This window comes from Melopsittacus undulatus, chromosome 1, assembly GCF_012275295.1.
Source record: "Melopsittacus undulatus isolate bMelUnd1 chromosome 1, bMelUnd1.mat.Z, whole genome shotgun sequence".
Lineage (NCBI taxonomy): Eukaryota > Metazoa > Chordata > Aves > Psittaciformes > Psittaculidae > Melopsittacus > Melopsittacus undulatus.
Genome location: NC_047527.1, coordinates 151,949,721 through 151,974,570, shown reverse-complemented (window position 1 = coordinate 151,974,570; position 24,850 = coordinate 151,949,721). Strand labels below are relative to the sequence as shown.

Here is a 24,850-nt window from a genome sequence, read left to right as displayed (position 1 = left end):
GGGAAACACTGCTGCATGTACTCAGGGGGTTCCTGGAATCCAGTATCAGGGCTGGAGGTTTTTGGGTTAGGGCATGGGTTCAAAGTTTCTGAGCTCTTCTGTAGCCCCTCTGCAGGGCTGGACAAGTCAGGCTCTCTCCCCTTGCACCAGATTACATCCAGCATAAAAGGGTGGCTTGCAAAGTGTCTCTGGGCAAAGGACTCTGGGCACCCAGGTTTCTAGAAGCAGAAGAGGGGAAAGGGCTTTGCCAACTTTGACAGCAGATTTACATATACCTATGCATGTGAAATACTATGGGGCAGAGGTGAAGCTGCTATGGTTTCTAGGGAAGCCCTAGGTGAGGGGGCTGGGTTGGTAGGTGTTTCCTTCACATAGCTTCTTCCTTTGCCCTCCCAGTGTTGCTGTGTTTGCCATTGTCCTTCTCAACCATCAGGTTCCTGCTCCTATTTAGAAGCCACAAAACTTCTCAAATTATTATTTTTTGGAAGGTTAATGCCACTGCACAGTGAAGCTGCTCTCCCACATAAACAATGTAGTGAGGCCTCCTGACGTTGTTATGAAGGGACTCAAATATGGCTGAGCTTGCGCTGCGGAAGGAAGGAGCTGATCAGGACGTCTGTTGGAGGAGGGATCTGCAGTGTGAATGGGAAAAACCCAACAGGAGAAGGGGGGACGTCAGCTGCCAGCACTGTCTCCTTTGAAGATCTCCGCAGCCGGATGGAGGATCAGGTTGCTAGCAAACTCTCTCTTCCCAAAACAGCCTGCCCTTAAAAAAAGGAGAGTGAAGCACAGATTGCCAGGGGCCTTTTCTAGTCGCCCCCTCACCCTGCAAGTCTCCTGTCCTGTCATATAGCAGGTCAATAGTCCTCTCCATGGCTTTGCTGTAGCCAGGCTGTGGGGCAGGGACACATATCCTGTCTGTGTAACTCACTAACCCACTGCGTTTAGGATGCAAAGCATTTCTTTGTGGTACTGGAAATAGCCAGCACTCAGGGTTTCACTTGCTTTCAAACCCATTTGTTTCTAATATACTGGGTAACTAGCAGGTTTCACCCGTGTATGTTGTTCTGTAAATTCTGAGGCTGTATCTTTCAGTGAGACAGTGTACAAATTGCAGGGTCAAAGATGGGAGATGGGGTGTTTTTCTAAACAGGTGAAAATGGGTAAGAAAGAGTCAAAATAATAAATTCTTGGGATGAATTTTCAATTTAATGGAAGTTTGAGCAAGAAAAAAAAGAAAAGCTTTTGTCACTGACACAGTTAAATATAAGTTTCACATGTTTTAAAATTATCCAAATCTATTCATTAGAAATTCATATCTTATCCTGTACAAGAAGTATAAAAACGGATGCTGACTTTTAGGAATGTCCCTCAAGACCTTTATACACCTATATTCTGTTGCCTTTCCTTTCATTCTCTTGTCAGTCAATACTTAACCCTTTTGGATTCTGACCTTTTCATAGTCCGAAGGCTCAGTATAGAGCTGATCAGATAGTTAAAAGGATATTCTTGCATATTTTCACATATCAAAGCACTATGCTTGGTTTACTGTGATTTGTGGGTTATATTATTACAAGTACACAGGCGCTTGTTCACTGAGGCACTAAGTCTCTCAAAGTATTCCCTAATCTGTTTCACAAAGCTTTATTTATTTGAAAATTCATCCCATAAATTTATTCTTTTTATTCTTTCTTGCATATTAAATCAGATGTTTAAAAAGCTGATCAAATCAGCAAGTGTAAAAGTTTCCATATGATTTGTTTCCGTATTTCAGCCCCCCTAAATAGCCAAAGCAAATACTGTGAAGAAGAGTATATGAGGCTAGTTAGTAAGCACTGATAAAATTCTTTCAAATCCTTTAACCCAAATGGGAGTAAGTCTGTAAAATAATGACTAAAAAGATAAATATTCAAACATCTCTACACATCTAAACCATTCCTAAGTATGTAGCAGTCTCAAGCTCATACTAATATCTGTTGTCTAGTTTCAGGAGTAAATGGAAATTGTCACAGAAAAGGTGACAGTATTACTTCTTGTTGGAACTGAGAACCAAAATGAAGCAGCTGTACATCAGAGAGAAAACCTGAACCAAAAGACTGATAATGAGTGTGGCAGGTATATTTTGTCTTGCTTATGGGTAGAAAAACCAGTGCAGTCTCCATTTGAAGACAAAGCATGTAGTAATGTGATCTTCAAAATCTCCTAATGGGGACTATGTGATGTATAGTAAATGTATTCCTTTCAGTATATCACCACTCAGTCTTTCAAGGTTGCCTCAAACTGTAATGGAGATGCGATAGCATCGACGTAGCGAGATGTGGGCAGAGCTGAACCTCATTTTCCATTATTATTGCTATTATTTGTGCTGTTATTATTTAAGATGTATATTGCAGCAGCTCCTCAAGCTCAGATGAAAAACACCACCCGTTTTTTGTAAGGCAGTGTGCAGACATTGCCAAGGCAGTGTCTGCTCGGAAAAGCCTGCAATTGATGGAAACGAGGGACATTCAGAGGGTGGGGAGACCAGGACTGTAATTATAGGTGGGGCTGGTAGTATTACCTGTTATTAAGGGCTTGCCTGACACTTCCCATTTTAAGACCTGTTTTTGGTGGTTTGTAACTACTTAGTAAACTTTAACCATTTGTCTTTCACTGGACTTCCGTCCTTGGCTGCCTATGCTGCTCAGTCATTATTAACAGGCTGATTTATTTCATTTAGGCTTGGGGGGGTGTGGGGTGTGTGGCACGGTTGGGGCTGACAGAAGGAGCAGCAGCTTTAAAAACATACAAGGAAATTTTATCATTGGGCCTTTCACTGTTTATCTGAAATAGGGACTGTAATATTATAATGTCACCTTGTTTGCTTGTATTCCTCCAGCTGTCTGTCTGCATCCATTTGTGAGCTCTTGTCTTAGATTTGTCTTTCTGTTCTGCATTAGTACAGTACCTTACACAGCCATGTGCTTGTCTATGACTGGTACACCTAGAAGCTACAGCAGTGCCAAGAAATATTCTGGTTTTGCATAGGACAAATGCTTTTGGGAAGCAAAGAATTATTCCCTGTTGAGAAATCCTTCATGATCTCTTCCTTATTGATTGTGACTCCAGAATTGCTTACCTTTCCCACCACACTTAAAGTGCTGGAAATATTTCATATTCAAATCTGAGTGGCTTTTCCTGTCAACAAGAGCTCCTTTTAGTAAATGCTGTTGCTAAAAATAAAACGGCTGTTTTTCAGGCTCTGTTTAAACAGAGACACAGTGCTGTCCAGGGATTGAGCTGAGCAAAAGCTTATTCCCTCTACCTGGGTGTTTGGAAGCAGCACGGAGAGGAAGGGAATGAGCCACTGAGTTCATGTTTCCACTGGAAATGCAAAACAGAGGGCCAAGATTCATTAAGATTGTTATACTAAGTCAATATGACCTTTCCCTTTGTACTTTGCTTCCTTTGATTGACTTGAAATTGGACTAAGCAGCAATCAGTGCGTTCAAGACTTCTGAATTTCTTCAGCAAAGGTCGATGTTTTCTCTTGTAAGGGAATCATTGTTTCAATAGTGATTTTTCTGTTACCCATAAAGCCTCACATGCCATTTTATTCACCTCTACAGTCAGTATTGTCCTCCCCTGTTAAATTAGAGTTTACAAAATCTCACATAATTTGGCCTTTTAGAATAAATGCAAAACTAGATTCACATTACAACACCAGATTGTTAACATTCTCCTTTCCATACTTGAACCCCAATCCTGCAAAGTGTTTCAGGTTGTTTTGCCCCAGCAAAGTGAATATCCCTAACATTTGCAGGGCCTGTCCCTACATTTAACCAAGTCCCTAATGAAAAAGGCTGAATGTTTAGAAGCTGTTCCTATTGGGGTTAAAGATGGTTTCCTAAACACAGACCTGTGTTCTCTCCTTGTAACCTGGTTATGGACCATGTAATCTATGGCACACTTTTAGAGTATAATCATATGGAAAAGTCCTCGGTCAAAAAAAGCAAGCAGACAACACTAGATCTCAGCAAACCACAAATGTGCTTTGAGATGTGAGTGTGGGCAGACTCAGGAGCTGAAGACTATGCCATGCATCATGCAGAGGGTAATTTTATGCTGACTTAAAAGAAAAACAAACCAAAACTAAACAAACCCAAGAAAAATGACAAAACCAAACCCTCTAACGAATCTGATTCGACCTGAGATCTTCATGTGGCTGTCATTTGTGATTAATTTAGTGTTTCCTTCCCAGATGGCCTCTACTGGCTTTCAGTGATGTAGCAAAACTCATCTTCCTATGCTTCTACCCCTGGATTAAAAGCAGCCTGCAGTCCTTGCTCACAGGTCTGCCAGCTGAAAATCAAAACTGCTTTATTTTTCCCTTTTTGGACCACACTCTTTACACACATGCACATGCACAGAGTACCTGAAGGGGTCAATGGGACTATATTATTCAGGGATAAAGAAGAGAATACAAGCCTGTCTTGCTGGTGTTTTTCCTAGGATCAGGTGGAAAGATGGTATTTGCAGGATACAGTTTGCTGGAACAATGCCAGGCTCATGCCAGATGCTGCAAATTCATGAAATCATAGAATTATTTAGCTTGGAAAAGATGGTAATAAGCCTATTTCTATGCGAAAGAGCTTATTGCTAATAATTTCTGTCAGCTTCTAACCAATTAGTGGATTTGTTTTGTTCTTAAATCAGATGTTTCCAAAAAGTATTTTATTTTCTGGTTTTACTGCAGTGTTTTAATGCAGTACTAATGGTTATCAGCTCCATCTGACTCATCCAGCCCAGAAACCAACTTAGGTTGGTTTCTAAAGATAAAAGCTAAAGTAAAAGATAAAATACAAAATATTTCCCCAAAAAATTGATTTTTCCTCTTGCCTGGAATTAATAGGAACAAATTTCACAGTAAGAAGTCAAATCTTTTGCCCCTCTACTCTGTACTTGTGAGATCCCACTTGGAGCATTGTGTGCAGTGCTGGTATCCCCAACGTAAAAAGAACATGGAGCTGTTGGAGCAAGTCCAGAGGAGGCCACGAGGATGCTCAGGGGCTGGAACACCTCCTGTATGGAGACAGGCTGAGAACATTGGGGCTGTTCAGCCTGGAGAAGAGAAGCTGCGTGGAGACTTCAGAGCAGCTTCCAGTGTCTGAAGGGGGCTACAAGGATGCTGGAGAGGGGCTCTTCATCAGGGACTGTAGCGATAGGACAAGGGGTGATGGGTTCCAACTGAAACGGGAAGTTCAGGTTAGACCTAAGGCAGAAGTTCTTCCCTGTGAGGGTGCTGAGGCACTGGCACAGGGTGCCCAGAGAAGTGGTAAATGTTCCATCCCTGTCAGTGTTCAAGGCCAGGTTGGACAGGGCTTGGAGCAACCTGGTCTGGTGTGAGGTGTCCCTGCCCATGGCAAGGAGTTGGAACTGGGTGAGCTTTAAGGTCCTTTCCAACACCAACTATTATGTGATTCTGTGTTTCTATGAATCTGCAAATAGCCAGGCTGTAACCGGTTGAGCTGTAGGTGAGTGCTGCTGGGAGAGGACACCAAATAGTGGGTGAAGCTGGTAGGAGTCAAGAAGACACAAGTCAAATTCTTTAGAAACCATTGGCCCTAAAGTGATGATCTCACCATCTGATGCAGCGAGGCACTGTTAAAGAGCCATGTTTTGCCAAAGTACCCATTTTGAGCTGTTCTAGTAAGATACAGTAACTTCAAAACATAGTGGGAGATCCTGTATATGTTATTGTGAGCATTAGACAATCTCTGCTCTTTTTCTTGTGCTACAGCTTTTCTTTTTCCATAAACATTAAGGAGGAAAATGAGGAAATAAATATAAGTGGCCAGTACCGTTCAGGTTTCCAGGTAATATCAGTCTGTATCACGAAGCAGGCATCAGAGCTGGCATAGGCCATCAGAGGGCCTGGGGGCTAAATTGTTCATAAAGACCAAAACTTCCCAGGAACTGGTCTTTCTTCCATGGCAAGGCTGAGTGAGATGGAAGAACCTGAATTTCTTGCTGATCTTATGTGTGGCTAGACAGGTCTTCACCACCAATCTCATGTATTTCATGAGCTTGAAATCCACATTACCATTTTAAAATAAAAAGCAATAACTGTGTGAGCTCCCAGGCTTTAAAAATGCCTATTTATAGCTTCATATATCGACAACCAAATTCCTACATACATTGCCATTCCCAGCTGATTTTAGTAAGTGAGCCTTTGTTGGATCTGCAGCCCCAAATGATACTTCCCTTTCTAGAGGGCCCCTCAGGTAGTTGCATCTTTGCTTTCTAGCTGTCCTCCAAACAAGAATTGCAAGAGAAGAATCTTTGCTCAAGTTGGAAGTGCCAGGTTTATTCCTGGTCTGTTTGGTGGAAGAGGACAGCTTGTTTTCTCCATCTAGGCCTGCCTTAAGTCCTTATCATGCCCAGCAAATACAGATCATACAGGAGGTGAATTCCTTTGGCATCTCACATGGCACAGCCCAAGAGTGTCTTCTGAAACACCCAGTTTGTAAGGAAAGTCCACAAAAGCATCTCTGATGCTCCTGTGGAAGTGCCCCCACTTGATCACATTTTCTGGAATGTGGGGAGGAAAAAGAAAGCTCAGGACTTCATGGAGTTACAGACTAGGAGGACAGAGGTATTGTGCTTAATTCATCTGATCCTCTTCTAGAAGGAGCTTAATCTTCATTTTAAATTTGCCACAGCCAGGGAACCCAGCAAAACCTTTGGGAGGTTCTACTAGTAGTCAAACATCAGCACTTTGACTCGTCTGAACTTGTCCAAGTTTCAACTTGCAGCTTCTGGGTGGTGTTACACCTCCGTCTTCTGTACCACACAGCCCAGTAGAAAGCTCTGTTCTGACAGACTGATCAAATCCACTCCTTCACTTTCTCTGTGATAAAGTGCCAACCTTTTCCACACTCACTCTGTTTTACAGCTTATTAACACCCTCCTAGACCACAGGCACTGGGATGGGACAAAGTGGCTGCTCTAGACTGTCCCTGAGATATATACAGGGGAAAGCAGTGGGCTAAAGCTCTTGGGCTTGTTGACTGACTCCACACATCCACATAGCAGCCTCTGGAGCACCATGGTGTGAGAGGCTGGTGTTCCTTGCTGGGAGCCCACATTCTGGCAGCCCCTGTTTTCATTTGGAGGTCCCAGGACCAAGACCAATGCACACAGCAAAGACCATGTCCTGGTCATGGCTGAATGTGGCACATCTGTATGGCTCACCTACACAGATACAAGTTAGATGCCTGCCAAGATTTCTGCTCCCCAGCAGTTCCTCACAAGTAGAGTCACATACAATGGACAATGGTTTCACAAGGGGAGGCTGCATGGTTGTTAAGATTCACAGATGGGCTTAGCCCAAAACACAAAATATGGCCTCTGTATCCCAAGAATCTCCTACCCTTGTCTTAGAGACTTGGTCTTTTGACCACTGCATTTGCTCAGGGATTGGTACTCATCTGGCTATTCACCATGATCAGGCTGCCATTGCTTTGCAGGACAGAGTCCCTGGTTCTATAATGACCTCCTATACTCATTGCTTCATTTACCTTTATATTGGGGTGTATTGCAAAATATGCTGTTTGCTTAGTAATAGCTCACCCTGCATCAGCGACCTCACTTCCTTGTTCACCCCCAGTCTGTGTCATCTGCCACCTTTATCAGCAAGGACTTAGTGTTTTCTTCCAGGTCACTGATAAAGATGCAAAGTAATTCAGCTGTTCTTGTTAGCAGAAAGGGGCAGTGGGACTGTCCCTTGCAGCTTGTGGGTTCTTAAATATTGGGGTTTCTTATTATACTGACCACAAACTTCCCCCAAAGATAAGCTGCCTAGGAAATGACTCCCGTCACTATCCCACTGGTATTCCAGAGCACAGCTCTACTGCACATGCGGAAGGGATTTACACATATTGAATTCACTGTTACTACTTTGACAAATAGCATAATGCCTCAGAGCTAGTTCCTGCATAATCACTTCTGTATGTTTTTACTGACCTTAGAAACAGAAGTAGAGATAAGAACAGTTGAGGAGATGGAAGACATTTTACCAGATGCTCCTTTGCTCCGGGCTGAGACAGGCTGCCTGGAAACTGTTAAAAGACGTGCTCCAACTTCCAGTGTTTTCCTCAGTTTTGCAGTGACACAAACACCCTTTTAAAGGTTTGGGTTAAAAGAGGGATGTGTTTAAAGGGAATGCAAAGGAAGAAAATGATTTTTTGTTTCATGTAACAGTCCAAACAGATACCTCTGTGTGTGTGTTTTAATCACGGTATGGACAGATATGCCTCTGTGGTCATTCATGCATTGGATCCTATTCAGAGGAAGTCAGGCAGGGCTACAACCCTGAACAGATGGACTAGTTTAATGATCAACTGAAATGGGAGGCAACAGTATCTGGTTTGGGACATTTTAATGCCTAATCTTTAAAAGCTTAAATTAAAATTGTGATGACTCCATGTTGCTTGCTCCTTCTGATCATGCATTCTGCAGAACCATGTTCATATTGTGATTATGTACCTGGGATTATCTATGACTTTCACCCCCAAGCATGTTCTCAAGAAGAATGTGTCTTCTTGACATATCCAAATGCATATTCACCATGGCAAATTCCATTCTCACTGTACATCACTATCGAACCAAAGTTTGTAGAACTAACTAGTCTTTATTTTTTGAGTTCTTCTTCTACATGTTTCAAACATGAGAATTTTACTTGTCTGTGTTTCTGAATTCTCAGAAGCAGCAAAGTCAAATAGGTGAGATCTATGTTTTCCTCTAAAGGTGAGGGTTTCCTGCCATATCACATATGGCTAACATCAGTGAAGTTTTAGCTAATGAAGCAATGATAGTGTCAAATGCATTTCGTATCATTCTTTAAGGGGAATATAATGGAACTGATTGAGGGCTCTGCAGACATTAAAGGCCATTCATGTGTTAGCAATATGGTTTCTCTGTGGTGCTGTGCCTTCAGGCTTACAGTTATGAAAGTGTTTGTAACATTTTCAAGGGTTACATCATGAGAAAAACTGAGCAATTGCATTTCCCAGAGTCTGTCAACTACTTATCTGAAAACCAAAAACCAGGTTCTCACATCGGATTGATTTATTTATTACCATAGCATATTACATGCCCATATAATGTACAGGGCACACAATCAGTTGTTATTCTGCTAAAAATGAGATTCAATAGCAACATATACTTTATTTTTCACACTCCAGCAAGTGTGCACCAGCATGCAATTTTATGACTTTGAAAGAGAAATGAAAGCTGGATAACATGTTTAACTTTATTTCAGCTTTCTGAATGTCCAGATGTGCTTCTCCCATGTAGATCATGTCTGTTCCAATACCTAACTGCTAACAGACAAGCAAGGAGAAACCACTGGGATATCTTGTGTTCCCTATAAAAAAGTGTATTAAATAACTCCTAATACACACACTTTAGAGACCACCCAGATATTTCCAGAGCTGTCATATACCTACAACTGTTATTTTTGCAATGTACATTCAAACACATTAAGACTGAGTAAAACTAGGCTGTAATTGTTGAAGGCCACACACCAGATTACATTGAATCCTTCTGTTTAGTAATTTAAAGAGATTCCAGCCTGACTAAACATGATTTTTTCCCGTGTTTTGCCCATGATTAGTGCCTCAGTGAGGTTCTACTACGGTTTAATTTATTGTAAGCAGTGTCATTTTATCAGTAGCATGCCACATGTATTGCCTGCGCATTTCCTTAAAGCCTAATTAACCTTCAATATTGCATGGGTTAGTTAGTGTTGAAGGCTCGAGTGCTGGGGTTGTTTTAGCTTGTGTTTCCTTTTAACACCAACCTTTTCAAATTCCCTCCTAGATAATGGGATATGACTTTTAAGTGGAAGATATAGCTTTCAGAATGATGTAAGATAATAAGAGATAAAACAACAGAGGAGCTGAAAAAACAGATAGTGTCTCTGAGTTAAAAGGAAAACAACTATCAGTGCCCCTAGCAATTGTCTAATTTAGAGACATTTGAAAAAGACAGGTCTTTAGAGAAGGAAAAAATGCCCTAAACTGAACACCACTGCTTTGGAGTTATGAATTTCAGCTAGCATGAAGCATGAAGGGTGCAGATAAACTGCATCTGATGTAAAGTTTCACTTCATAGACTTAAACCAGCAGAAAATTTGAGCAGGAGGAATGAACTCAGGCTGGACCAAAACTCTGCTTTGTGTGGCCATGGCAGCTTTGGCCCGTGTTATCAAACTGAATAGGAGGAATAGGCTTATACTGGGGGAAGAACAGTTCTGATTGCAAAGGAAAAGTGGGGTGTGCACTGCTCTAATTTGTTGTGCTCTGGCCACATCAGCTGCTGGATTCAAACACTCAGAAAGACCCACAAGTCCCACAGTGTTGTCTGAGCTCTGCCCTGGGCTGCTGCTCCTTCAAAAATGTCTAGAGGACCCAAGTCAAGGTGATGATGGATGCTTACCAGCTGTGGGAGTCATCAATGGGAACTGCTGCTGCTCTGAAGGTAAGACCTGCTTTTTGTGGTAGAGGATCATTTTCTGAAGAGAGCAGTCTTTGGCATGTGCCAGAAGTATGCTATCTGCATCTTTATTGCAACTCTCAAGGTCTAATTTACAGTATTTAGTGCCATTTGTTTAGTACCGTCCCTTCCCTTTTTTAAAGGAAAGATGATTGTGTCTTTTGGTGGTGGGAACACCTGGAATTCATTACCTTAGCATACTCCAAAGGCTCAGATAACAGAAGGCGAATAGAAGTAACAGAAGTGTATTTATTTAGGTGTTTTAGTCTTATGCATTTAAAGCAAATCTGCTGATCATTTGAAACCTCATTCCTGATCTGTGAAGGCTCAGGGTTGCCAATACTACTAGTGTATGTGCTGAAGAGTTTCAGCTGATAAAATTGTGAGTGGTGTGCTCTCTGGTGTGTTGTCTCAAGGGAAAGTCGGGCTCAAGAGATGAGGTTTGACTTCATTTGCTCCATGTGACCTTAGTCTGCGGCTTAAAACAGTCTGCTCCTTGTTTCTCCCACTGTCAAATGAAGATAATGATTCATAGCCGTTCTTAGGACAGTGCTTTGAAATTTATAAATTAAAATATTATTTATATTCAAGAGGTTCCCAGACAAGGAAAATGAATGATTTCCATAAATGCAATATATTTCTTCCTTGCATCATTCCAGTCTGGAATGTCATGTCTGGTTTCTGGCACACACACACTGAGGATGTGTGTGAGAGACAAGTACTTATAATCATTTTACCTATATACAGTCCCTCTCTATGGCAGGCCTCTGTGTGTAATTTTCTGTATAGACCTCTGTATGCATAATAGATATACAGGATACCACTTGAAGTGAACATGAACCTTTCCCATCTCACATCTGTGGGCTGACTGCCTTTGTAGAGCCCTCAGATAACAAAGCTGTGAGTTTGAAAGGTCAAAAACTCAATCAGCCTGTTGCCTAGTGAAATATATACATTAACAACTTTACTAGTTAAAAGGATGATGTAATGTTTGTCACAGAATGATGCCAGTGTGCTTACCTTAATACAATATTGAACTAAAGTCCAACCTGCATGATTTTGGTTTCTGTCCAAATGATAATGAAAGTTGACAGTGGATGCCCAGGGAGCTCCATGGAAAAGCTTTCTCTTTCGCAAGAGGAGTTGCACAGGGCAACTCTGTGTCTATGAAAGAGTTTAATATCCAAGATAACAAGATAACTGTTGCTGTCTGCAAACTGGGAACCCTCCTTCCCCAGTCAATGGACCAGCTTGGAAGCTCACCTCTGCCTTCTGCTGTGGATCTTCAAGCTCCCAAGGTCATTCATCAAAATGTCTTTCTTCCTGGTTCTCTGTGTTCCTGTATCTACAGAGGTCTTCCTGCTATAGCTTCCTGGCTGTCATTGGTTTGACTGTAGTTGCTTTGAAAGGAAAAACTACCTTATTGAATGGAATCAGTTGCTGTTTATCTTCCCAGAGCCCTTACTTTATTAAGCAGCTTGAAAGAAAGTTCATGGGGTTTTTTCTGTGTCTCTTGCTCACTCTTTTTCTTCATGCTTACCCTGTTCTCTTTCTGTACTGTTTGCTACCATCATGTAAACTGTGCTTGGTGAGTGAAGGTAAAAATACGAGAGAGTGTTAAAGTGAATGTAGCAGAAATGTGCATTGTTGAGGAAAGGAACTGGTTTTGTAAATCAGCTTGTTCATTCTTGACTTTTAAAAATAGCAAGAAGATTTTATATTGGAAAGATGGTGAAAGGAAGACAAAATATGATAGTTCAGGGTGAATACTGGGACAGTTGTAACTACAGCTCATACTAATATGTGTTTGGTAACAAGAAACACAAATATTTGCAGATCATGGAAACCCTTCTTCCTTTCTGATTGCTGCAGGCTGGTTGAGCCACGCTTGATCCAAACTTGTGTAGATCCCGGTTCAGATCCCTCCATGAAGTTGATCTTTCCAGAAAGCCCTGGAGGATGCTGGCTGCTGCACTTGACTCTGTCCAGAGCAGGTGGATATTTGCTACAGAAAGGGCTGTGGAAAACAAAAAAGAAGCTCACTGCATTATTTCCATTTCACAGAAAGAACCTTCTTCTTTAGGGAAGCAAAGTTTCCCAGTTTCACAGCTGAGAGACACGATCATGTTGCCTTAAAGCAGTTAAGAAATAAGCAAGAGTTTAAAAATCTATCGCCTTTTATTCTGAGCCTATTTTTAGAAGGTGGAAATTTAATATGGATGGTTTTTTTTCAGGGCAGGGGGAGAGAGAAGAGTGAATTTGCATTGAGAGGAGGGAGAATGAATAAATCTGAAATGGCTTCTCCTGATGAGCCCAGGCTAAGGAAGTCACCTATGCTCAGCTCTGCAGAAAAGCAGGGCTGCTGCTGTCATTGTGTGGGGACTGTAACAAGAGGAATAGAAGAAATATACACTCAAAATTGGCTGCTTGATGCACTGGATGGGGATCCAAAACAGCTCACATCCCCTATCAGTAATTTATACTGAAGTCTGCCTAGTGTGAAAAACCAATTGCTTGAGATCAATAGAGATTTAGTGACCTCTGAAGGGAAAATAAACCATTCTGCCAAAATGCAGAAGTTGCTAGCAAAGCCTGCTTGAGCCCTGGAGAATAGAGGGCATCCTGGGGAGATGATGAGCACCCAGTGATGGGGTGCAGTTGGAATGCAGGGGGTCAGTGCAGGAGCCCTACTTGGCCAGTATTGAATGTATTAACTGCTGGATGTCTGCAGTATCAAAGGCTGTCAGATCCATCTACCAGGATCTGAACTTCTTTTCCTGACTGAAGTGGTGATGATCTAGCTCCTGATGGAAGCCCTGGGACTGAGTAAGGAGGAAGGGGAAGATGCTAGTGGAAGAGGGCATGTCAGAGAAACTCTATGGCTCTATGACTTTGAGATATAAATGTCTCAAAGGCGTGCTCCAGTAGGGTGGTGCCAGACTCTTCCCAGTGGTGTGCAGAGACAGGACGAGGAGCAATGGCCATATACTAACACACAACAAGTTTCACCTCAACATGAGGAAGAACTTCTTTACACTGAGGGTGTCAGAGCACTGAACAGGCTGCACAGGGGGGTGTGGAGTCTTCCTCTCAGCTCAGGATTACTGACTGATTTCTTGTTTGCACTGTGTGATGTTTCACAGGCAGGCAGAGGTGGGACTCTAAGATATTTAGCACTGGAGTCATGATGAGGCCCTAAGGTGTACTTCAGGAATTATCTGGGCACTGGCCAAATAATACATTAGACAGTGGTGCATGTTTATTACCAGATTGTCTTGTCTCTCATTAAAGTTTCTGAGTCAATGCAAGTGGAAAGAAGAGAGACCCGTTAAGCCATCTAGTCCATCTTCTGTCCAGTGCAGGATTCCTCTCTTGAGTTCAGTTGCTTGTGCTTTGCAAGTATAGTTTAAAATGTATCAAGAAATGCATCACTTCATTTATGAGAGTAATCAATACCCTAACAGACCTGTCAATAAGTTTTCATTTTCTTTTACATTTTTTCCTTTAAAAATATCATCCTCTTGCAAGTTATGCCCACTGGTGTTAACAGCCCTTCTGACATCCATAGATGTCTATTGGAACTTCCTCTCTTCATTGCTTAGCCAATACATATATCTTGAGGTCCAGACTTTTGCACACTTGCCCATGATGTATTGCTTTGTAAGTAGGCCTATTAAAATGTAGGGGAAAGGATGGAATAAGAATTGAAGTGCTACTCCACGGGAATAAAAGGTGCCCCAATACACCCCTAAACTATTTTAATCTTTCCTTAAAAGTCAGCCTAGACAACCCCTTAGACACCATTGTTGCTCTTCACTGAACCTGCCCTTTTAGATGCTAATAAGGTACCCAGGAGTGAATTTAGTATTCCTAGTGTGGTCACACCAAAGCCATATGGAGTGGAATCTTTTCTTCCCTTTTCCAGGAGGTGATGTCTTTGAATCTGAAGCCAAAAAATTTCCCTTTCTCCTTTTTTGCTCAGTCGCATTTAATGCGCTCTCTACTATCACCCTCAGGCTTCTTTCAGCATTAGTTTCCTCGTTTTCTCTTCTGTGGAATAACTGAGTTTTGGATTATTTTCCCTAGATGTCTAGGCTTGAATTTCAAGTTGAGAGTCCTTCTGTTATTTGCTCCCCATAGGTCATATATCATGTCATCAGCTATTAAGCACAATTCTAAATGTGGATTACAAGTTATGGATTTCATTTCCATTGATTTCAAGGGGGAGGAAAGAACTGACAATTACCAACATATCTGAATTTAAATTCCATCTCCCTGCCATCAGCAGCAGAAATAATGGCAATATTATTCTTTCCAGCTTAACAAATACCTTCAGAAATATTTACAGCTTAGAAACTGTAAATCTTCTCCTTAATAATCCAGAAAAGAGATCCTTTAAACCTTTATTTATAGCCAAACGAGAAGTAGAAAATGGCATATTTAGGGTATACAATCATTAAGTCTCAAGGAAAACGAGTATGGGAGCACTCTTCAGGATGGGTGTAGGACTGATTGGGAAAAAACTGTAGTCTAGTAATTATAATTCATTCTCAATTCAGGATGCTATATTTGGCTATGGTACCTGTAAAGTATTTTAAACTAAATTTACCACTGATGTGAACTGAAAAATGAATCCAACTGAACCACACATCCTCTAATGGGTGAAGCAATTTTGTCCAGTTCTTGCCAAAGTTGAAATAAGGTACACAGATGTTGTTGGTTTCCAAAGTACTGCAGAAAAAGAAAGTGTCTGACATGCAGGTAAGAGTTCTCTGCTCTTTTGTACCTAGAGGGAAAATTCATTAAAGTTGCCCTTGTGAAGTTGCACAGAGTTTGCTGCTTTGCCTGGATATATTGAAACACAAATAATCCACATTTCAGCTCCATTTTAGAAGGTAGATATGTTCTTGGCACCAAAATTTCTTCTACTTCAGATTAATTCATGGTATTGGTGGAGGGACATGCACTTGGCTGTTGTCTACAGCACTTTCAACACTGTCACGTAGCTTTCTTCCCGGAGGAGTTAAATGAGACTGTGCAAAAAAGAACTGACCATCAACAGGTATTTTACTCCAAGATTCCCAAAAAATGGCTTCCCCCTTCCCCAGTTCCTTCTGTAGAGGAGACCTCGCACAGATGTCTGGGTGAGGATTTAAACTAGAGTCTGAGATGATGCAATACTGTGGGAATGCTATTGTGAGAATAATCTGTTGTATCACTCCAAAAATTGCAGTTCCTGACTTAATTAGCTCACAGAGCTTGAGATATGTAACACTGACCATTACAGAAAGCCTGATAACGAAGGGTAACGATGCAACACAACCACTTTAAATTAACACAAGCTGTGCAGAAACAGACTCCCCAGGATGCCGTGTCTCAGTTTTAAGGAAATTCTTCCAGAGATGGGAGGTATGGGAGTCTGTCCTTTAATTTGCCCTACTTGGACTGATTATTCCTCCTTCGTATGCTAACTTCCATTCCTCTCCAGGAATAGAGACAATTTTGCATATTCAAAACTTTTGGAAACGTTTTGAATATCCAAATCTTTTGATATTTATCCACACTAAATCTAACACAGAAGTTTCCAAGCAGTGATGAACCTCATAACAAATACAGCCAAGTAATAATTAGCCCCAATAATATATTGCAATAATCAAACTGTAGTAATACCAGCTTGACCTGGGGAAATGGATAGAACATTTAAAACCCAAATGTGAGTTCCATAATAAAAGTACTCTGTGCCACGCTGTAGGAATGGCTACAAAAGGTATGGCAGCATCCAAAAGTACAGCATCCAAAACCATAAAGCACTTGGCCTGAGTTTGCATTTTTTAAAGCAGTTGGCAAAAGTCTCCTTGAAGAGCAAGCCTGGTGTTTGGAAACACATGGGAATGCTACTGTGGACATTGTGGATGGGAGCACATGGGAGGAAGGTCCAACAGAGGATGGGAACCAACACATGTGAACTGGAATGATGTGGGGTAAAAACATGGTGCAGGGTTGCAGAGCAGGGACAACAGCCTCTGGATGCAATCTCCATTACAGGAATAATAGTGGGGAGCATGTACCTATCCCTCAGGCACTCCAGCTTGTAACTCACTGTATATTAAACTCAAGCCACCAAGAAGGGAGGGTTCATGCTAAGGTGCTAGACTGTGCAGTGTCTGAATTCTGATGGCTGTGGCTCAGACACTGGTTCCCTCCTGTCGACTGTCTTGTCAGGAGATTGTAGCCCAGCAGACGGGTGGTAACAAACAGCTGGAAGGCAAGAACAACATTTACTCAATGAATGTGAATGAGCCCTGCTTTAAATAAAGTTGCTGTCTGCTGACATCAGTACAATGCCATAAGGCAGTGACTGCTGCACTGGTTTCAGATCTGAGCTAAGGAAGTGGAGCTTGCACAGGTCCATCTTTCAGTCCATGCTGAGATGTCATTGGATTTTAACATCTTGCTTTCAGGGGGCACCCTATAGGCCCAGGACCCTGAATCTTGTCAATTGTATTCTTCATTTTTTCTCATCAGATTTCGGGACCTATCAATTCAGAGTGGAAGATTTAATTACTTAAAGGTGTGGAAACTAGCAGCAACAGAAAATAGCTACACATGTATATATGTATATATACCATGGACTTGAGACACATAGTTTATAGCCCTGATGTTTGGAAAGATTGGGGTGTTGAGCTCAGATACTTTGGACTGACTCCCTGGGATGTCAGTAGAGCCTGGTCCTCAATGTGTTAGTCTTGTATGGCCATCTTTTGAGTTTAGGCTCAGTGATTACTTAGGGATAGACCATAATCTTACAGGGACAGGATAAGGCTTTCTTCACATGGAGAAGAGGCCAAGCTATTTTACATCTGCAGTCATAGCTTATGTGAAATCTTGGGTTTCTTTTTGGGATGAATAAGAGAGAAAGAAAGAATTCAACTAGGACCTTTGGTTTTAGAGAGACCTTCTTTTGTAACTACACCAACCATTGCTTCCTTCAGCACTAGTACTGTAGTACTGTAACCAGAAGAACAGTTATTGAGTAAGTTTGGTGCTGTCTGCACCTTCCCAGCAAGCTGAATGTTTTTGCTGGCTTTATGATAAATGAAGATTATAAGTATGCCAGGCTGATAAAAGCATCTGTATCTTCAGAATGTCTATTTGCAAATTGTAATAGATCTTCATTTCAACTATTTTCTATAAATATAAGCCCATGAGAATTGAAGTACTGAAATACTAACGTTTCCCCAAAACACAGTCAGTTGAAACAAGCCAATGAGTTGGTCTTCCTTTAGCTAACTGCAGACTTCAAGAAAACAACTGGAATTCTTCTGAATGCAGAATCACAACATGTAATGGCTAAATACTGATACATGTTACTTGGTTTCAGAACCTATTTCTTGCATATGTTTTATTATCTCTCCAGGTACCCAAAGTCTTTCTTGACATTCTCCATTTTGTGCAACCACCTGGATGGGGTGGGAGTGAAGTTGCCCTGTGCATATTTCTGTTACATTGGCAGAAGTGCCCCAGGTAAGCACACATTTTTCCTGGCTTGTGTTTCATTACTTTCCTGAGCTGCCTTTCTGGAGATATCTGTTCAAGTGAGCTTGAGCCAATGGAACCAGCCTGAAGATCTTGGCTTAATAGAGTCATCATGCCAAGTACATGGGAAGGGTGGTGACAATGTGCTGAGCAGTGATTTGGAGCATGGGCTGTTCCACCAGCTCCAGGCATGCCAGGCCCAGATGAACTCACTGAACTTGAGGTACAGAGCCACCCCATATGTAAGCAACAGAATGCAGGGGTTTTGCTGTGCAAGGGGCATGCAAGGGGCTTCGCCCCACTGCTGTGTGACTGCTCAAACACAACTGTTGTGTGCCTGTGTAGCAGTATATTTCCCAGAAGTAGTACCTCCTGCCTGAAACCATGTGCATATGTGGGGCAAGGGTGGCAGATTCCCATTAAATGGAGTGCGTGTCACCCAAAGACAGATGCTTGGAAGATCTCCAGATGCAAAGCTTCAGAAGTCCCAAACCAGAGCCCTGGGGGAACTCTTTTTGAGAAAACAGTGAACAGTCAGACCCAAATCCCAAAAGACTGTTATCCCCTCTGGAGACAAACCAAAGCAAATGTTCACACCAGCTCTTGTGCATAAACCCAGGGATTTGGTGGTGTTCTGCTGGCAGTGCAGTCGGTTGCCTGGCTGGAAGAGCAGATGAAGAAGAAGCTCTGCATCTTTGTCTTCTCATGCAACTTTTGTTTCCAGAATTGTGGTGATAGGAGGAACGTCTTTAAAATCTCTGCCGAAACCAATGACTATAGAGGCAGAAATTAAGCACAGCTGTGCCTAGTAAACATTATCTAATAACAGCTCTGTAAGACTCCATGAATTGGGATCTTTTTACAAGTGATGCTCAGCCACGTATGGGACTAATTTGGACAATGAGATGCAGGATGCATGTGGCTGCCCAGCACTCATGATAGACATAGTAGATTTTGTAATCTCCTGTATGATCCTGATATTTCTTTCTCTTTCCTTAGGCTTATTACATTACACACATACCCTCCCTAGACTGAGCTGCTGTGTCTGCTGGTTAGTAGCAATTCTGCCAATGACTTTTGGGGGACTGAGATATAATAGCTGGTGTATGAAATTCTTTCATACCTATTGCATAAAATAGTTTCATCCTCTGTAGACTCTCTCACTTTGATATATTGGAAAATGAGTGACATTTACTGTCTGTGAGAACTGCCTGGCACATTCTCTAGGTATGGTCTGCAGTTGGCGTGCAGGCTATAATTAAAAAAACCCATTATGCACTGATCACCAAAGAAGCATTTATTTATTTTGCCTGCAGCTCAAGTTGGCCATTTCAATATTGGTCTAGCTATAATTACATTAATGTAAATAAAGCTGGAGTGTCTGTGCTTTACCCAACTGAGGGCTACACTTGAGTGTTGGCAGAGCCAGAGGGATGAATCTGATTTGCTGAACAGATTGGTCAATCACAGCTGGCCTCGTAATACAAAGGTGATAACCAGAGATGCCAAAAAGAGCTAGCCACCTACAGACTTAGATCAAATAGAGCCTTCTACATGGGGCCCTGTGGCGCCCACAGGAGAAAAGTGAGCCTGGGACCATTGGTTTTTCATAAGGAAGCACAAGGGATGGCTTTTGGGTTTTCTTAACTTCATTTGATACAATATTAGGAATATACAAGTCATTAGACCCTGAGATGGTTGGATTTGCCTTTTCTCTGTTTTGTCTAGAAGCTCTCCTGGAGGAATTCTTCCAGATTTAGAGCTTTCTCACACTTTCTGAAGGGCCAGATGTACATGAGGAGGGCTGTGCTGGCAGGGAACACGCTTCCAGCAGCAGACCCATGTGCGAGTGGAACAAGTTGAGCTGGTAAAACACAGCCCTGACAGTGTGTCTGGCCCCAACACACCATACATGGATGGAGCTTGGCTCCACGACCAGTTTCATGTCCCCGACAGACATTGCTGAGTCAGCAGTGCTCTGCCGGGTGGACCCAGCCAAAGTCGTTTTGCTGTTCTCCTGCAAGGCATTTGAGCTACACAGGTAATGTCAACACCAAAAGCATCAGAAAACTGTAAGTGCTCTGACTAAGAAATCCCTGTTCCTATTTTACTTGCACTTCCCTAGATGTGTCCCTGTGACATTATAATCCTGCTGGTTCTCTGGTGCTGGCTTGTAGTATTTTGGGGAACAGAAGTGATAAGATTCAAGCTTCTAATGAAAATAAAAGAAAAAGGAAGCCTATAAATATGTCTAAACTTAGCACTTATAAACTCTAAATGGGAAAATAGGCAGAAGCCTATTGCATCTTTTCCCCTTTGGCATCTTTAACAATACCAGGGGACAGCAGATTTAATGTACGCTGGGACTATACACACTGTGGACACAAATCCAGACCCTGACTGCACATTAAATTTTGTTCTGACCTAAGTAGGGTCCCCATTCTGCTTGTCTGCAGGACAGGCTGCATTTCTTGCTGCTACCACCACCTGTGATGCTGCTGGCTCTTGCAGCACCATTGTCTTGGCTTGCCCACTGCTCATGCTCCTGATCCTTCACCCTTATAGAATTACAGAATGGTTTGTGTTAGAAAGGACTTTAAGATCATCCAGTTCCACCCTCTGCCATGGGCAGGGACACTTTCCACTAGACCAGGTTGCTCCAAGCCCGTGTCCAACCTGGCCTTGAACACTGCCAGGGATGGGGCAGCCACAGCTTCTCTGGGCACCCTGTGCCAGCGCCTCAGCACCCTCACAGGGAACAGCTTCTGCCTTAGATCTAACCTGAACTTCCCCTGTTTCAGTTTGAACCCATCACCCCTTGTCCTATCGCTACAGTCCCTGATGAAGAGCCCCTCTCCAGCATCCTTGTAGCCCCCTTCAGACACTGGAAGCTGCTCTGAGGTCTCCACGCAGCTTCTCTTCTCCAGGCTGAACAGTCCCAATGTTCTCAACTTGTCTTCATACAGGAGGTGTTCCAGCCCCTGATCATCCTTGTGGCCTCCTCTGGACTTGCTCCAACAGCTCCATGTCCTTCTTATGTCAGGGATATTGGAACTGCATACAGTGCTCCAAGTACCCTTCCTTCAGCTTTGCAGCCACTGCAGTACCTCAAAGCTGAGCAGGAACTGGCACTTGAGAACTTGTCCCACTAGGAGTAAGGCAGCAAGGAAAAACAAGAAGAAAAAGAATACTGACAATCTGTGTCAGCACATCCTTCTTGCTTACTGCCTATCTGCAGAAACCACTGCTGAAGGATGATGCAAGTGTGGGATCTAGTGCCCAGCAAGGACCAGGGTGTAGGGATTCACAGGATATAACCCAGGAAGGAAATCCAGAGGGGTCTGTAGCCTCAGATCTCTCTGAAAGGAGCATGTGAGGGCATGCTCTTTGCCAAGCCCAAGCATGGCTCCTTTCCACATAAGCAGCCAGTTTTGGGGTCAGTCTTCTCATAGTTTTCCCTACAGCAATGCAGCGAACGCATCCCGAGTGCCAAGGAGCTGCAGCATTAGTTGCTGTATCTCCCTCGATGGAAATACTGATGTGCTACAGAGGAATTGACAATTTTAGATCACTACTGGGGGAAAACATGTCAAAGATTAACTTGTCGCACCATAGTGCTGGTGTCTCCTGCAGCAGTGAAGGAAGAAAAAGGCTCCACACTGCACTGAATCCACTTTTGTCTTTGCAGGGTACTGGCTGCTTCTGTTTGAAAGGTTTGCATTGTATCACTGTTCTCTTTTATCAGGTTTCCCATGGTGGTCAGTGTTACATATCTTACATTGTTTGAGCTAATTAAGCCAGGGAATCAGGGAAAGCACATTTCCGGTGGGGATTTATTGCCAAAAGATATTTCAGCTGCAGGGGGAAAAAAGGAAATCTCATTTTTTTTGTCCAGCATTTCTGAGCTGTTTCATAATATTCAGCGTCCAGCTTCATGGAAGTAAACTGACAATGGTGTCAGGAAGTTTGAACTTGAGCAGTTTTCCCTTGTTTTGTTGCATTTAAAAGCACTGTAAAGAAATCAAAGGATTTGTATAGCCACAGAAATAATAATGTTTGAATAATCTTGGAAACAGAGTTAGACACGTTTGTTAATGATTTGCACACAAATGCTTGTTTGCTCTCAAGGTGCTTTGTGCCTCTATTATTTGCACCTGCTTCTGTGTTTCTTTACAAGTGGCAGTGATTTACATCTTGACTGGTATGTATTTAGGATGCTGGTAGGGTGGCATGTGTCACTACTGTCTGCAACAAGCATGGTTGTTCACAGCAGCATAAAGTGGTACTTAAAGTGGCTGATGGCAGTGCTGGAGTCTACCTTCAGCTGCCTGGCAAGTGCTGCCCATGGGGCAGAGCCTTGACTGCAACAGGCTTGTCAGCCCAGCCAAAAAGGGAAGCTCTGCTCTTACGTATGGGATGTTGCACATAGATTCATTGTTAGGAAATCCTGTGTGTGAACAAAGCCCTGCTTTTCTTCCAGATAATATTAATAATCCCTGTCGATAGGACGGGTGATGATGACAGTTTATACATTTTCACCAGTAGGTCTAAAAGGCTTTGCTGAAAGAAGTGAGGATGATTATCCCCTGCCTGCCAGGGGAAACGTGAGCAACTGGGGTGTGCTGTTGATTATTAAAGGCATCCAGTGTTTGGAATGAGAAGGTCCCGTTTCCAGCTTTGTGTAATTTCTGTCAAGCTTTGGCTGTTCAGCATGAAATTGTCTTCAGATGTCTTCTAAAGTGTGGCTTGTTACTTTTTGCTTTGCTTTCTTTGAGTTTTTGATAGGTAGTTTCAGCTGAAACATTTCAGCTCTCCCAAATATAATGAAGAAAAGGGTTTTCACCCACAGAAAAAGAAAAGACTGGCAACTTTGTCCTTAGAAAGCATTGGCAGTGCTCCTCATATGAAACAGGGACTGAAAGTCTGATATCACTGCCCTGTCAAAGAAAATGTACTTAACTTCTAGGCCTCTGACAAGCTGCTGTTTGCACATGTGAAAGGTTGGACTTGATGATCTTACAGGTCTTTTGCAACCTAGTTGATTCCATGCTGGCCACAGAGGAGAGGGCTTTATCCAAGCTCCCCTCATTTTTGGCCTGCTGTGAGCAGGCTAGAGAGCAATGTATCATCACTATCAGTTAATCCCTTAGGCCAAGTGAGAAGAGTCTCAGATAGAAGAGATTCCAGCTTTGCTGATGGCACATACAGGTGTCAGTGTGAGGCTGAATGATAGCACCTCATTCTTCCTAATTATTATTGTTAAAAGCAGGAAATGACATGTCGAAGCTGTTAAAAAGATTGTATTGAGATGGAAAAATCAGACCCTCAAATAGGAAGAATTCCACAGTTAAGGTTCTCTTTGCAATCCCACGCCAGTCCCTTTGTGCAGATTCTATTATTGTGATCCATCTTTAATTAAATGACAATGCTAATTTTTTCCCTAAGTCCCCATCCTCATGTAGTGCACAGGATGTCTCTGCTGTTAAAATTAATGAAGGCTGTATTATGAAGCAAGCTCTTGGCTGTAGAGTCCTCACCCAAGTGCTCCTGTAGCTGGAAGAAACACAGCCCATGAGGCAGCCCGTTACAAGAAAGAAGATTACAGCGGTGCCTTAGGAATTCAGCTGTGGGATGCCATACCTGCTCCTGCCACTGCATCTATACATGATGTTGTCCAAATCACTTAAAGCAGGTTTGTCATTGGTGGATGCTAAATGCAAATCTATCACTTCCAGTGCCCTTGGCTTATCACCCAGAGGCTGCCAACCCTGCTGCTGCTTTTGCCATGCTCAGTTTCCCTATGTTTTTTCCTGAAAGTAAACCATCTAGACTAAGTGCAAGGCAGATGGATTCAGATAAGTCTGACATGAATGTTTGTGGATAGAAACCTGCCCTGGTGCATGCAATAAACCTTGAGGGTGACAGAGGTGGGGGGAAAGGTGGTGCAGAGCTTGCTGCAATGCTTCCTACTATGGTTTGACTGCAAAACTTCCAGCTCTTACAGCTGTGTTCTGATTACATCTCATGTCTTTAAATCACATGGATAGGCTCTTTGAGTGCTGAGCTGATAGAAAACAGGACAAGCCACCTGAAAGTGCCCCTGGAGGTCAGAAGGAAGATGAGTGGTGCATAAGGAACACAAAGTCTGTGAAACCAAACCATTGGAAGAATACCTCTGAGGTGGTTGTCTTCTATCACCTCCTTACCACTGTGAGGAAAGGCAAGGCAAGAGGAAGGGTGGAAAGAGCACTGAATATTTCTTTTATTCCACAGAAGTTTAGGTGCTGAACTTGTTAGGAATTTTATGATGTGCAAAAGGAGCTCCTAACGTTATTACGCCATTTCCCCTTTCTCTCCACTTCTATTACATTAGGAGCCTGGTGATGAGTGCTGGATGCTTGGAGAACAAGAAGCAAGGGCTTGTCTCAGCAGCATGTGGGCAAGTAGGAAAATAGTGTCCGTGTTGTCTCCCCTGGAATAATAAGGCACAATCTGAGTGCAGACAGCAGAGCAACCTTCTGGGCTGCAAGCAAATGAGGGGTAGCAGCAGCAGCATGGCATTTTCTTGAGGCCACAGTCTGAGACTGTTGCTGCAGCCTTCACAGAATCACAGGATCACAGAATCATCCGGGTTGGAAGGGTCTGGAAATCACCCATTCCAACCCCCTGCCAAGGCAGGGCCACCCAGAGCAGGTGACACAGGAAGGTGTCAAGGAGAGTCTGGAATGGCTTCAGAGATGGAGACCCCACACCCCCCCTGTGCAGCCTGTTCAGTGCT

The 24,850-nt window shown here is 42.7% G+C and overlaps 1 long non-coding RNA gene across 1 annotated transcript; it reads left to right on the top strand.

Annotated features, from left to right (window-relative positions):
- The first annotated feature begins 313 nt into the window (after nt 1-313).
- On the top strand, nt 314-24,850 carry LOC115945787 (uncharacterized). The gene is made up of 6 exons (XR_004549450.1): nt 314-2,115; nt 10,357-10,521; nt 17,954-18,060; nt 19,072-19,123; nt 23,518-23,764; nt 24,120-24,850. It is a non-coding gene; the product is annotated as an uncharacterized lncRNA (long non-coding RNA).